This window comes from Pelophylax lessonae (genome assembly GCF_965119305.1).
Source record: "Pelophylax lessonae genome assembly, chromosome: 2".
Classification (NCBI taxonomy): Eukaryota; Metazoa; Chordata; class Amphibia; order Anura; family Ranidae; genus Pelophylax; species Pelophylax lessonae.
The window spans coordinates 257,395,657-257,408,537 of record NC_138769.1 but is presented as its reverse complement, the minus strand read 5'-3'; the positions used below and the strand labels follow the sequence as shown (position 1 = coordinate 257,408,537).

The 12,881-nt window shown below is 49.1% G+C and overlaps 1 protein-coding gene across 1 annotated transcript in view; it reads left to right on the top strand.

Moving 5' to 3' along the window:
* Nucleotides 1–12,881, top strand: part of LOC309546658 (complement decay-accelerating factor-like) — a gene marked incomplete at its 3' end in the record, with an annotated part of 199,029 nt that overhangs the window by 65,202 nt on the left and 120,946 nt on the right. The window lies entirely within an intron of this gene.

Genomic DNA, 12,881 nt, shown 5'->3' with positions numbered 1-12,881 from the left:
CACGCCATTGTGAGGTAAGTGTATCTATGTGGGGACCTGTCTGTCTGGGGGGGTGTCAGTCTGGGACTGTGTAACCTGCCTCTGTTCACACTGTTTGTCTCCCTATCACTCGGCTGCATGCTGTGGGCTGCAAGGGGGGGGAGCTGTGTGACACTGTGTGTGTCAGCCTTGTCAGTGTGAGAAGCTGTGTGCTGTGGGGCATGTTTTGGGCATGTTTGGGCACTATACAGCGATCGCTGCGGCGATCTGACATGTTTTTTTTTTTTATACATGGATGACATGTGTGCTTTACTGTACTGTGGAGCGGCGGTTTCGGCGCCAAACGGCGCCATTTTGCCTACACTCGCTCCGGCCGCATGTTCTACATGCATGGCGGCCATTTTCTTGTAGCCTCCCATAGGCTTTCATAGAGCGCCCTGGCAGCATCACTTCCTCTTCTCCAGGAACACCGATCGAGGCAGCAGCAGCGGCGAGGGTCTCCTCAGGTTATATCCTTCTTATCCATTGCCTGTGTCAGTTTTATTGTCCCTGTGGGGGTCTCATTGTGCTTGTGTGTGGTGCGGTGGGCTGCGCTCGCCGCGCTTTTTAAAGGGGCAGTTAACCCTTTATTATCCGGCATTTGTAATAGGGGCAATGGATTCTCAGGAGGGCAAATTTCCTACCGCCTTGGTGGAAAGCCAGGGGACCGCTGTTTCCCCCCCAGGGGGGGATTTAGCCACTATTGTGGCTGGCCTTGCTGCTCAGGTGCAGATGCTGGTGGCTGCTCAATCTACTAAAAGACCCAGAGTTTCTCTTTCCTCTGATTCTGAGGGTGAAGGTGATGGGGCTGTTATGGCGGGGGCCTCCTTATCGGGGTCCCGCTCCTCCCTGGATCTAGTGGGGTCCGAGGTGGAGGCTGAAGTTGAAGGGGTTGATAATTCTCCCCCTGGCTCGCCTGAAGAGCTTGCAATCATGGATGAATTGATTGCTTCCATAAAACAAACGCTGCGTTTGCAGGATGAAGTGTGTCCCCCCGCTGCCTTGGCGGCTTATGGGACGCAGAGAAAACGCAGGACGCCGCAGGTTTTTCCCTGCAATGATGATTTTCAGCGCGCTGTTAAGGAACAATGGCGCAATCTGTGCAAACCTTTTGCTGTACCAAGTAGGTTCAGGCTGCGTTATCCTTTCTCGCCTTCCACTGATGAAAGGTGGTGTGTGCCACCCCCAGTGGATCACGCAATTGCGGTTTTAAACAAATCCACTGCGATTCCTGCAGAGGATTCCCCTGTGTTCCGTGATGCCACGGATAGGAGTTTGGAGTCTCTTGCCCGTCATACTTATTCTGTTACGGGTTCTATGCTTAAGGCTCTGTTTGCCTCTCTCATGGCGGCCCAGGCGGTCGCAAGTTGGACGCAGATGCTTAGGCGCGTCCTAGTGGCCGATTCGGCCTCGCCGGCGACCCTGGATATGGTGGATCAAATCCACCAGGGTGTCATGTATCTGTGTGATGCGGACTTGGACCTAGTCCCGTTGGCTGCACGTGTGCACAGCGTGGCGGTGTTGTCTCGCCGCCTGGTTTGGTTGAAATGTTGGTCGGTGGACCAATCTTCACGTAAGACCTTAGCCAATCTGCCTTATGATGGGTCTCGCCTTTTTGGGGAGTCCTTGGATGTGTTGATTAAGGGGATCACCGAAGGTAAGAGCACTCTCTTGCCCCATTTCCCCAAGGCTAAGGGGGCTTCTGGGAAGAAGCATGCTAATTTTCGGCCCCCTCAGGGGTCCTTTTGTGCCTTTCGGTCGCACTACAAGGGCAAACCGTTCAAAGGTCAAGGCTCTCAGAAGAAGCCCTGGTCTGGTAAACAGAAGTCCGGTCAATCCGGATCCGCAGTCCATAACAATGCGGCCTGAAGGGGCGCCCTCACCCAGTTTTGGGGTGGGGGGACGCTTGCTCGGTTTTCTTCAGCCCTGGTTAGCCCGCGTGCGGGACAGATGGGTTCAGGAGATCGTTCGATCTGGTTACAAGATCGAGTTTCTCTCTCGGCCGGAGAGCAGATTTTTTCCCTTAAATCTTCAACTGTCTCCAGAGCGTTTACGGGACCTGCACCTGGTGGTGCGGGACCTGAGGGCTCAGGGAGTGGTAGTTCCGGTGCCTCATCGGGACAGATTTCGGGGGTTTTATTCCAATCTGTTCACCGTGCCCAGAAAAGAGGGCAAGGTTCGTCCAATTCTGGACTTGAAGGCTCTGAACCGCTCTGTGCGGGTTCGCAAGTTCCGCATGGAATCCCTGCGGTCGGTGGTGGCTGCCCTGGTTTCGGGGGAATTCATGGCCTCCATTGATTTGAAGGATGCGTATCTTCACATCCCCATTTTCGAGGGTCACCAGAGGTACCTTCGATATGCCATTGCGGAGGATCACTACCAGTTCGTGGCGTTGCCTTTTGGCCTCGCCTCGGCTCCGCGGGTCTTCACCAAGGTGCTTGCACCGGTTCTGCCATTATTGAGGGCCCAGGGCATTTCTGTCCTGGGGTATCTGGACGACATTCTGGTTCGGTCTGCGACCAGCCAGGGTCTGGAGATGGACCTGTCTGTCACGATGCAAACTCTGCAGGAGTTTGGTTGGACGATAAATTTTCCAAAGTCGACACTGAGTCCGTCGGTTCGCCTTCCCTACCTGGGAATGATTCTGGACTCGGTGCAGGCGAAGGTCTTCCTGCCGGAAGACAAACTCGGAACTCTTCAGGAGGAAGTCAGGTCCCTCAGGGACGTTCCGCACTCGTCTCTGTGGACGTGCATGAGATGTCTGGGATTGATGGTCTCGGCCTTCGAGGCGATTCCCTTCGCCCAGTTTCACACGCGGGGTCTCCAAGCGGAGATCCTGTCCATGTGGGACGGGCGACCTCAATCTCTGGATCTTCGAATCTCGTTGAGTCATCGCACCAGAAGAGACCTTCTGTGGTGGCTCCAGTCCCCGATGGTGTCCGGGGGCAAGTCGTTTCGTCCTATCTCGTGGACGGTAATCACCACGGATGCCAGCCTGTCGGGCTGGGGTGGTGTTCTGGGCGTTCTGTCCGCCCAGGGGACTTGGTCGGAGGGGGAGTCCTCCCTTCCGATCAACATTCTGGAATTGCGTGCGATAAATCTCTGTCTTCATTGCTGGACGGACCGGCTGCGGGGCTGCCCGGTTCGGGTGCAGACGGACAATGCCACGGCGGTGGCCTACATCAACCACCAAGGGGGCACCAGGAGTGCCCGAGCGGCTCGAGAAGTGGCCGACATTCTGTCTTGGGCCGAGACTCATGTCCCGGCGATAACGGCGGTTCACATTCCGGGGGTGGAGAACTGGCAGGCGGACTATCTGAGTCGCCAGACCCTGGATCAGGGGGAATGGTCTCTCCACCCGGCTGTCTTCCAGATGTTGTGCGCAAAGTGGGGTCTTCCAGATGTGGACCTGTTCGCGTCTCGTCTCAACAACAAGGTGAGAAGGTTCGTGGCAAGGACGCGTGACCCTCGGGCAGACGCGTCGGACGCGTTAGTGGCCCCGTGGCATCAGTACAGGCTGATGTACGCGTTTCCACCGATTCAGTTGCTGTCCAGGTTCCTTCGCAGGTTACACTCGGAACGCAGCACGGTGATTCTTGTGGCACCGGACTGGCCTCGCCGGTCCTGGTACGCAGACCTCGTGAATCTGGCGGTCGACGCCCGTGGCGTCTGCCTCTTCGAGACGATCTTGGTCCGCACTAAGCAGCCAGCAGGTGGTGCTGTGGAGCAGAGCGCGGGATCAGAGGCTGTCAGGGCGTGCAGGAGAGAGGAGAGTGTGTGCGTGACCGCGTGTGAATACCCCCCCCCCCCCGAGAGCAGCGGCGGGGAGCGGCGCTCGAACCCCGACCCCCCCCCCCCCAGAAGCGAGCGGCGAGCGGGTCGGTAACCCCCCCCCTCTCTTGTTGCGGGCAGAATCCCTATGGGTAGAGCTTCAAAGGGAAGGCACGGTGGGGAAGGTAATATTGGGCGTATGCTATAGGCCCCCAAACCAGAGGGAGGAGGGTGAGGTGGACCTCATGTTACAGATAGGATTGGCAGCAAGGATGGGAAATGTCATTATAATGGGGGACTTTAATTATCCTGATATAGACTGGGCAGAAGGAACCGCGCATTCAGCCAAGGCTCGGCAGTTCCTAAATGTTTTGCAGGACAATTTCATGGGTCAGATGGTGAATGCACCGACAAGAAACAATGCGGTACTTGACCTACTGATTACCAACAATACAGACCTGCTCACGGATATAGAAATACGGGACAACTTAGGGAACAGTGACCATAGGTCAATTGGTTTCAGTATTAATTACAGTAATAGGAAACACAAGGGTAATATAAGGACACTGAATTTCAAAAGAGCCAATTTCCCTAAACTGCGCTCGCTGCTAGAAAATATCAATTGGGATAGAACCCTGGGAACAAAGAACACGGAGGAAAAATGGGAGTGCTTCAAGAGCATACTTAACAAGGGGGTGGGCCAGTGCATTCCACAGGGAAATAAATTTAAAAGAGCAAAACTAAACCCGGGGTGGCTAAACTCCAACATAAAAATGTATATTAGAGCTAAAGAAAAGGCCTTCAAAAAATACAAGACTGAGGGGTCATTGGCAGCATTTAAGCATTACAAAGAGTGTAATAAGAAATGTAAAGATGAAATCAGGGCGGCTAAAATAGAACACGAGAGACATATAGCGGAGGAGAGTAAAAAGAACCCCAAGAAATTCTTTAAGTATATAAACAGTAAGAAAGCGAGGCCAGAACACATTGGCCCCATAAAAGATGATAAAGGAAAAATGGCCACTGAGGACAGAGAAAAGGCGGAAGTGTTAAATAATTTCTTTTCTTCAGTCTTCACAAAGGAATCGGGGGGCTACACGAACCCCGCTTGTAAGGCCGAACTAAATAATACACCTCAGGAAGTGCCGCCATGGCTAACAGAGGATAGACTTAGAGCTAAACTAGAGAAACTTAACATAAATAAATCCCCGGGACCGGATGGCTTGCACCCAAGGGTTCTAAATGAGCTCAGTCAGGTGATTGCCAGACCATTATTCTTGATCTTTAAGGATAGTTTACAGACGGGTATGGTGCCAGCTGATTGGAAAAAAGCCAACGTGGTACCAATATTTAAAAAGGGGCCGAGATATATCCCGGGTAACTATAGGCCGGTCAGCCTAACATCTGTAGTCTGCAAAATTTTGGAGGGGATGATAAGGGACCACATACAAGACTTTAGTAATGAAAACGGTATTATAAGTAGTAATCAGCATGGATTCATGAAAAATCGTTCATGCCAAACCAATCTATTAACCTTCTACGATGAAGTGAGCTGCCACTTAGATAAAGGTAAGCCTGTGGATGTGGTGTATCTGGACTTTGCAAAGGCCTTTGACACCGTTCCCCACAAACGCTTACTGTACAAACTAAGGAAGGTAGGTATGGACCATAAGGTGAGTACCTGGATAGAGAACTGGCTCCAGGGGAGAGTACAGAGGGTAGTGATTAATGGGGAGTACTCGGATTGGGCGGGTGTGGAAAGTGGGGTCCCCCAGGGTTCTGTCCTGGGACCAATCCTGTTTAATTTATTCATAAATGATCTAGAGGAGGGGATATCTAGTACAATCTCAGTATTTGCAGATGATACTAAATTAGGCATGCCAATATCTTCTATGCAGGATGTGGAAATCTTGCAAGCAGACCTGAACAAAATAACGGGGTGGGCAACTACATGGCAGATGAGATTTAATGTAGAAAAATGTAAAGTAATGCACTTGGGGGCCAGAAACCAGAAAGCAAGCTACTCACTAGGGGGGGAACCTCTGGGTGAGTCTAGGATGGAAAGGGACCTGGGGGTACTGGTAGACAACAGGCTTGGAAGTGGCATGCAATGCCAAGCCGCTGCAAGCAAAGCCAACAGAATACTGGGTTGTATAAAAAAGGGGATTCACTCCAGAAATAAAGAGATTATTCTCCCACTCTACAAGACTCTGGTCCGGCCACATCTGGAGTATGCTGTCCAGTTCTGGGCACCGGTCCTCAGGAAGGATGTGCTGGAACTGGAGAAAGTCCAGAGAAGGGCAACAAAAATAATTAGGGGAATGGAGGACATCAGCTATGAGGAAAGACTACAAGCACTGAACTTGTTCTCTCTGGAGAAGAGACGCTTGAGGGGGGATATGATATCAATGTACAAATACTGTACTGGCGACCCTAGCATAAGGAACAAACTATTTAGAGTAAGGGAATACAATAAGACACGTGGCCACTCACTAAAACTAGAGGAAAGGCGGTTTAACCTTAAAGTGCGTAAGGGGTTCTTCACTGTAAGAGCGGTAAGGATGTGGAATTCTCTTCCGCAAGCAGTCGTATCAGCGGGGAGCATTGATAGTTTCAAAAAACTATTGGATGGACACCTTAAAGACCACAACATACAGGGGTATACAATGTACAACATATAGGGGTATACAATGTACGGTTAAAAGCAAACACACACACATAGGTTGAACTGGATGGACTTGTGTCTTTTTTCAGCCTCACTAACTATGTAACTATGTAACTATCTCCTGTCTCAAGGACCGATATACCATCCTGCTTTACAGTCGCTGGCTTTGACGGCCTGGCTGTTGAGACCGAGGTCCTGAAGGAGAAGGGTCTCTCCCCAGAGGTCGTTCATACCTTGATCAACGCGAGGAAGTCTTCCTCGGGGAAGGTTTATTACCGTACTTGGAAGGCCTATTTTGCCTGGTGTGAGTCCAGGGGGTTTTCACCCCGCACGTACTTGGTTTCCTGAGTGCTGTCCTTCCTTCAAACGGGTGTCGATCAGCGTTTGGCGCTGGCTACGATAAAGGGTCAGGTGTCTACGCTGGCCGTTCTGTTTCAACGTCCCGTGGCTTCCAACTCCTTGGTTGGCACTTTTGTTCAGGGAGTGCGGCATCTGGTACCTCCTTGGAGGGATCCTCTGCCCCCTTGGGACTTGAATCTCGTTCTATCTGTGTTACAACGTGCTCCTTTTGAACAGATCAGGGAGATCTCGTTGTCTATGTTGTCCAAAAAGGTCGCCTTTTTGGTTGCGATCACTTCGGCTCGCAGAGTGTCGGAGCTGGCGGCTTTGTCCTGCAAGTCTCCGTATCTGGTTGTTCATTTGGATAAGGTGGTCTTGCGACCTAATCCTTCTTTTCTTCCGAAGCGAGTTTCGGAATTCCATCTTAATGAGGATATTGTCTTGCCTTCGCTGTGCGCGAAGCCTAAACATCCAAAGGAGGTGAGATTGCATTCTTTGGATGTTGTTCGGGCGATAAGGGTTTACCTTAAATCGACTGAGTCTTTTCGAAAGACGGACTCCTTGTTTGTTCTTCCAGAGGGTCCTCGGAAGGGCATGGCGGCGTCGGCCTCTACCATCGCCAAATGGATCAGGCAGACCATTGAACAGGCCTATGCTTTGCAGGGGAAGGTTCCCCCTGTGCCTGTGAAGGCGCACTCTACTAGATCTTTGAGTACGTCTTGGGCCTGTCGTCATGGGGCTTCTGTAGCCCAGGTGTGTAAGGCGGCGACCTGGTCGACCGTGCATACTTTCACAAACCTCTACAAAGTAGATGTTCAGGCATCGGCGGATGCTTCCTTTGGCCGCAAGGTTCTTAGTGCGGCAATTCCCTAGGATCCCTTGTTGGGGACCTCTGGCTGTTGGGATAAGTTTTTTATCCCCTGGTTATTTGTCTTTTCCTGGGTTGTTGCTCCTGTTGAGCACTTGTTTTTCCTGTAGCCCAGCTGGTTTCCTTCCTTTGGTAAGGTTCCTTTCTTTGATGCGGAGACTGCGTTGCCTTTCGGCGCGGATGCGTTTCCCACCCCTCATGTTTGCACTGCTTTGGGACGTCCCCATATGTGACGAATATGAAGAGGCGGCGACTGTCGGAGGACGTAAGAGAAAACGGAATTTTTGTAAAATCTTACCTGTAAAATTCCTTTCTCTGAGTCCTCCGACAGTCGCCGCCCCCGCCCCTCTTTTGGGGTTTGGTTGTATACTCTACTGCTATTCCACTGAAACTGAGATATGGTTGCAGGAAGTAGGAGGGTATTGACTGAGGGGACCACCCCTTGAGGGTGGGATATGTTAAAAGCTTTAATGTTTAACATATTCTGTTGCCTAGCTACTCCTTCGGAGCAAAGTCTAATACCCCATATGTGACGAATATGAAGAGGCGGCGACTGTCGGAGGACTCAGAGAAAGGAATTTTACAGGTAAGATTTTACAAAAATTCAGTTTTTTCTTGTCAGGCTTTATAATCCCTTTATTTGTAAATGCTGGAAACGACAGACAGAGCTGTGTTTCTGTCTGCTGTGCATTTGAGAGTTGTGGCTTATACCTTGAAGAGGTTTCATTTACATGAGGGGGTGGTAAATACAGGTGGTTGCATTTTTACTGCCTACCTCAACTGTTCAATTATGGCTGGAAAGGGAAGTACATTTTGCCATGTCTGCAATGTTTTACTCACTTTGCGTCAAAAATTATACAGCATGTCTTGGACATTACCCATCAGGCGCTGGCAGGGGCCAGCATAGAGGAGGGAGGAATAAAGGAGATGCAAGCAGCAGAGGTACGCAGCTGGGTGACTGTTAGGAATGTTAGTGAGAGGAGTGTCAGGGAGGCCAGTCCTGAGTTGGTACACCCTAACATATTTGCCGAGTTGCAGGTTGTGGGGGATATCAACTCAGGGGTGGCAGTGCTGGAGCATGCGCCCTCCCCCAGCTGCCAGGGGAGGGACGGCTCCAGGAAGGAGGGCCGTAACTCAGGAAAGGTTAGAAAGGTTGTGGTAGTTGGGGACTCAATTATCAAGAGGACAGAGAGGGTAATCTGTAAAAAAGATCTTGTGAACCGAACAGTATGTTGTTTACCGGGCGCCCGCGTTCGGCACATCGCAGATCTGGCAGACAGATTATTGTGCGGGGCTGGGGATGACCCAGCGGTCATGGTGCATGTGGGCACTAATGACAAAGTTAAAGGTAGGTGGAGGATCCTAAAGAACGATTTCAGGGACTTGGGTAATAGATTGAGGAAAAGGACCTCCAAGGTGGTTTTCTCTGAAATACTGCCTGTACCTCGAGCCACACAGGAGAGGCAGAAGGAGATTAGGGAACTTAACAAGTGGCTGAGGAATTGGTGTAGGAAGGAGGGGTTTGGGTTCCTGGAGAACTGGGTTGACTTCTCAGTCGGCTACCGGCTCTTTAGTAAGGATGGGCTGCACCTTAATGGGGGCGGTACAGCTCTTTTGGGGAGAAAGATGGCCACCAAGTTGGAGGAGCTTTTAAACTAGTAGAGGGGGGGGGGAGGGCTCAGAAGTAGAGTCAGTTAGGAGGGAGCAAAGGACTGAAGGCAGTTGTAGGGTCAGCAGTGACAGTAGGTCCACAACGTCAACCGGTAGGTCTGTGCGGGAGAACCGCAGACCAAACAGGAATCAACATAACCACCAATCACGTTTAACTTCCGTAAAACTAAGAGGGGTATATGCTAATGCCAGGAGCCTAGCTAATAAAATGGATGAGTTGGAAATGTTAGTACATGAGGAGGACATAGACCTAGTGGGAATAACGGAGACTTGGTTCGACCCCTCACATGACTGGCTGGCAAATATCCAAGGGTATTCAGTGTACCGGAAGGACAGGGTAGGAAAAAGAGGGGGAGGGGTATGTCTCTACGTCAAGAATAATGTAAAGGTGATTGAGAGGAGGGACATCACGGAAGGGATGAGTATGGAGTTAGAATCCGTATGGGTAGAACTCCATAGGGAAGGAGAAAAGGGAGAAGTAATTGTGGGGGTTTGCTATAGGCCACCTAAACAAGGGGAGGAGGTAGAGCAGGAATTTTTAACACTTTTGTGTAAAGTGACAAAGCTAGGATCAGTCATCATATTGGGGGACTTCAATTATCCCGACATTGACTGGGAAGAGGGGACTACACACTCACAGAAGGCCCGTCTATTCACGGAAACCTTACAGGATAATTACATGTCACAGTTGGTGGATTTTCCTACTAGAGAAAACGCAATCCTGGATCTATTGATCACTAATGACCCAGACCTAATCTCGGAGGTAGGGGTCCAGGACAACCTGGGCTCTAGCGATCACAGGATGATCACATTTAGTGTAAATAACAATATAGCAAGGCAAGTGGGGAACATAAGAACCCTTACCTTCAGAAGGGCAGACTTTCCAAAATTGTACTCGTTGATGGAAAGGGTAAACTGGGACCGAACCCTGGGATCCCTGACCACAGAGGAAAATGGGAATGCTTTAGGAATATATTAAGCAAAGGCATCTTGCAGTGCATTCCTATGGGAAATAAATTTAGAAGAGACAAAGCCAAACCTGGCTGGCTAAACCGTAGCTTTAAAAATCTTATTAGGGGAAAAAAATTGGCCTTCAGGAAATATAAATCAGAAGGCACAGTATTGGCTTTCGACCAATACAAGGAGGCAAATAAGAAGTGTAAACACGAAATCAAGATGGCTAAAATAGACTTGGAGAGACAAATAGCGGAGGATAGTAAAAAAAACCCAAAGAAATTCTTTAAGTATATCAACAGCAAAAAATCTAGGGCAGAGCATATTGCACACACAATTAACGATGATGGGAGGATGGTTACAGAGGACACTGAAAAAGCAACCGTGCTGAATGCTTTTTTCTCGTCAGTCTTTACACAGGACTTGCCACTATGGCTAACAGAGGGTGAAATCAGGGAAAGGCTGGATAAACTTAACACAAACAAATCACCAGGCCCGGATGGCGTACATCCGAGAGTACTCAAGGAACTCAGTAAGGTTATATCCAGACCACTGTTCCTGATCTTTGCGGACAGTATTAGGACAGGAGATGTACCAGGGGAGTGGAGGAAAGCTAACGTGATTCCGATATTCAAAAAGGGTCAGAGGCATATACCGGTAAATTATAGGCCTGTCAGTCTGACATCAGTAGTATGTAAACTTCTGGAGGGGATGATAAGGGACTATATCGTAGAGTTTGCGAAGGACAACAGCATCATCAGTAGTAACCAGCATGGGTTTACAAATGGGCGTTCTTGTCAAACCAATCTCTTAACATTCTATGAGGAGGTGAGCTGTGAGCTGGATAGGGGCAGACCAGTGGATGTGGTGTACCTAGATTTTGCTAAGTCGTTTGATACAGTTCCCCATAAGCGCTTAATTTATAAAATAAGGTCTGCAGGTATCGACAGCAGGGTTTGCTCTTGGATACGGAACTGGCTAAAAGGGCGTGTCCAAAGGGTGGTAATAAACAGCGCATACTCAGACTGGTCTGAGGTAGTAAGCGGGGTTCCCCAAGGCTCAGTCCTAGGACCAACCTTGTTCAATTTATTCATAAACAGCATTGAGGACGGGATCTGTAGTTCAATATCAGTTTTTGCAGATGACACAAAATTAGGCAGGGCAATAACAGCACAGCATGAAGCAGATATCCTATAGTATGACCTGGACAAAATAACGGAGTGGGCAACGACTTGGCAAATGAGGTTTAACGTGGAGAAGTGTAAGGTTTTGCACTTGGGGACTAGCAACATAAAAGCACAATACACGTTAGGAGGGGAACTCCTGGGAGAATCAAAAATGGAGAAGGATCTGGGAGTATTGGTGGATGATAGACTAGGCAACAGCATGCAATGTCAAGCGGCAGCTGCCAAGGCTAGCAGAATATTAGCATGCATAAAGAAAGGGATGTATTCCAGAGATAAGACTATAATCCTTCCACTTTATAAAACTCTGGTCCGACCGCATCTGGAGTATTCTGTCCAGTTCTGGTCACCAGTCCTCAGAAAGGATGTGTTGGAGCTGGAGAGGGTCCAGAGAAGGGCAACTAAACTAATTAGGGGATTGGAGGACCTTGATTATGAGGAGCGTCTGCAATCGCTTGATTTATTCTCCCTGGAGAAGAGACGCCTGAGGGGGGACATGATAGCAATTTTTAAATATCTCAATGGAGATCTAGGCTTAGAAGAAAAGCTGTTCAGTCGCAGGGATTGCATGAGGACTCGGGGGCATACAATGCGATTAGAGGAGAAGCGTTTTAACCTCAGGCAACGTGGGGGATTCTTTACTGTTAGGGCTACAAGATTGTGGAATTCTCTACCACAAGAGGTGGTTTCTGCAGGTAGTACGGTGGCTTTCAAAAGACTTCTAGACGTACATCTCAAGGATCAGAACATTCAGGGGTATGCGAGATGATTACAGCCACACACACCTACACAGGTTGAACTGGATGGACTATTGTCTTTATTCAACCTCACCTATGTAACTATGTAACTCTGTTGTGTTTGGCAGACTGTACTGCTACCTACCACAATTTAACCACTTAAGCCCCGGAAGATTTTACCCCCTTCCTGACCAGGGTTTTTTTTGCGATTTTTTTACTGCGTGACTTTAACGGATAATTGCGCGGTCGTGCGACGCTGTACCTAAACGAATTTGACATACTTTTTTTCCCACAAACAGAGCTTTCTTTTGGTGGTATTTGATCACCTGTGCGATTTTTTTTTTTTTGATTATGCGCTATAAACAAAAAAAGAGCGTAAATTTTGCAAAAATAACAATATTTTTCACTTTTTTTATATGAAATTCCCCCCAAAAAAATGTAAAATCAAAATTTTTTAACATTTTCGGCCAAATTGTTTTATGCTACATATGTTTGGTAAAAAAAATCGCAAAAAGCGTATTTTGATTGGTTTGCGCAAACGTTATCGCGTTTACTAACAAAGGGAAAGATTTTTGTCATTTTTGGTGTTTTTTTTTTTTTTTTAACGAGTAATGGCGGCGATCTGCAATTTTTTTTTTTTGCAGTACTGCGACATTGCGGCGGACAGATCGGAC